The 2,401-nt window shown below is 43.5% G+C and overlaps 1 long non-coding RNA gene across 2 annotated transcripts; it reads left to right on the forward strand.

Annotated features, from left to right (window-relative positions):
- Positions 1 to 303: 303 nt before the first annotated feature.
- Positions 304 to 1,593, forward strand: LOC133263934 (uncharacterized). Of its 2 annotated transcripts, none has more exons than XR_009741571.1 (3): positions 304 to 417; positions 1,197 to 1,257; positions 1,438 to 1,593. It is a non-coding gene; the product is annotated as an uncharacterized LOC133263934 (long non-coding RNA). The 2 variants fall into 2 exon arrangements; XR_009741572.1 differs by having other exon boundaries at positions 311 to 421.
- The last annotated feature ends 808 nt before the right edge of the window (positions 1,594 to 2,401 follow it).

Raw genomic sequence — 2,401 nt, forward strand, 5'->3', positions numbered from 1 at the left:
GGTTGATCTCAACAGAGCACTTCTGCATGGAAATAGCTGCTCAGGAGGGAAAGATGCCTCTTAGTCATGGTGCTTAAGAACTAGACGTACATTTGTTTGATTTTAAAATTCATACCCTTCCAAATGCACTGGCAAATGCATTGTGTCCCTTTCCAAATGCTGCAGTAAGCATTACTGAAGGCAATTCCATAGAACAGGGCAGTTTGGCAGGTGGCCTTTTTTCTTGCTTTCTGGTTGCACTGACTTTCCTTACCCTTCTCTACCCCCAGTGTGTCTTCTTTTCTTGCAGCTTATGTCTCACATTGCCCAGGCAGGTTTGTGACCTACATTGATATTCAGGCTTCCTACAGATACAAACCCGATCAGTGGAATTACTTGAAGCAGTTCTGCAGACCTGGTTTTAAGAGTCCTCACAAGGTCTGTGTGTATCAGGAGGAGATGGAATACATTTTGTTTCTTCAAGCAATGTGTAATAAGCATGGTTTTACTGAGCTACAGCAAAGCTTTGAATTATTCTGATCTCACCATATAAGGAGTTGTCCCATACATACGCTTTGACAGTGATTTGGTCAGGGATGAAGGTCTTGTATGCACATCCCATCTCTAACTCTTTCAGTGATTACTGTTTCCTTAAAGAGTATCTGCAGCTACCCATGTGGTTGCAGTACTGTGAGAAGTATCCTTTAGTACTTAAGTACCCCGCAGCAGTCGAGCAGAGTGTCTCAAAGCAGTTCTTAAGGCTCCTGTTGTGTAGAGCTCCTCAGTAATTTAGCTAGGCAAAGAAGTCTGTCTTTCATGGAACTGGTTTTGGACTCAAGTGTACTGTGTGATTTCTCCCATCTCTAAACCGCCTTGCACTAAAGCTGTGTTAGTTGTGTTAAATTCTTACTCTTCTTTAGGAGAAAAGTAAGGGGGAGGCAAGGAGCGATTGCCCAGTCATTGCTGCTTTACCTGCCGATCCAAAGTGAAGAGGTCTTTTCTTTCTTGTCACTACAAAAGTAATGAATAGTCTTTTCCCAAATCCCATTGAGAGGCTGGATTCTCACATCATGAATGTGTCTTGCAGCTCCAGCAGTCATGTTTGGGGAGGAGGCTACAGAGTCCAGTTTGGGGCATTTTCTCAGAGTGGGTGGGAAACAAAACCCACGTATTTAATTCTGCTGTGTATTCAGCATTCCCGGTTTTCCCCTTTTCAGTCTGTTGCTCAAGCTCTACGTGATGAAGATTGTCCTTTGATGATCATTCCAAGCAGGCCTTGTGAGTGGTTCTGTATCTTACACACATCTTAGCAGACTGTAAGCGTTCACATGAAATCACAACTCCAGCCTGAAAAGTGTTCTGTGGCAAGGTCACGAGGAGCTGGCTCTTACCTGGCAGTGGCCTCCATTCAGTTTTAAACAGTTTGAAAGTATGAAGCTTTATCATCATTTTTTCTAGACAGCCATCCATGGACACTTGGAGTGTGATTGGGTCAAGCTGAGCTCTTTCTTGCTCTTGAATCATTACTGATAAGAAGTGGTTTACGGTGCAAACTGTTCCTTCCAAAACATGTGAGCACCCAACCAAACCCAAGCCAACCTGTTGGCAGGAAGGAAATGCCACGACTGTAGGAAAGCTCCTCTGGGCAGCTGTTGAAGTTCAGGTGGTGCTTGAGCCCAGTTAACCGGGCAGCTTGCTTTTCAGTGCTGCACATAGTGCTGCCTATGGAGGGCGGCAGAGGAATTAAGGGGACAAAAAGCTGGTTGTGTCACTGTGGTCAGCAGGTGCTTTTGAGTAGACAGGCAGAGGTCTCAGAGCTCAAGAGTATCTGTCACTGACCTAGAAGCTCATGCAAATAAGGAAGTGCTGTTACTTTTTTCCATGCTTTAAAATAGAGATTGTGTAATGCAGGCCCAGGCTGTCAAAAAGAGAAAATAATGGATGAAGCACTAAAGAATTAAAAATCTGTATGAAAAATGATGTGCTGACCCAAAAGACAGAAAATCATTTGCAAAGAAGTTCTTACCTTCTTTTTGCCTACAGCCAGAGGTGAAGATCAGAGAGGGAAGAAAAGAGACATGTTAGTTAAGTGTTTCCTGAGAATAAGTGGGGGAGTAGATATTGCAGACTGAATATTGAGCCCAGGCATCAGTGCTTATTGGAACCTGATAAGGAAAGTGCAGAACCAGAAGATAAAGGTGACGTACAGCTGTGTAAGAGGACTAACCTACTCTTCCCTTTGGAATGAAACCTAGGATTTGGTGCAGCAAAGAGCAGGGCAACATAAATGAGCATGTGAACGTCTGTCCTTGTCTCTCTCTTTTATAAACTCCTCCTCTCTCTGTCTTACCCATAGTTTCTGTCTTTTTTTCCATTGCTTCCTTTTTCTATTGCTTTCCATTCCTGCTTTCTTTTGGTATTT

The sequence above is a fragment of the Pezoporus flaviventris genome, unplaced genomic scaffold (genome assembly GCF_033815535.1).
Source record: "Pezoporus flaviventris isolate CSIRO_AGI_PZ_B2104156 unplaced genomic scaffold, CSIRO_AGI_Pfla_v1 ptg000540l, whole genome shotgun sequence".
NCBI classification, from domain to species: Eukaryota; Metazoa; Chordata; class Aves; order Psittaciformes; family Psittacidae; genus Pezoporus; species Pezoporus flaviventris.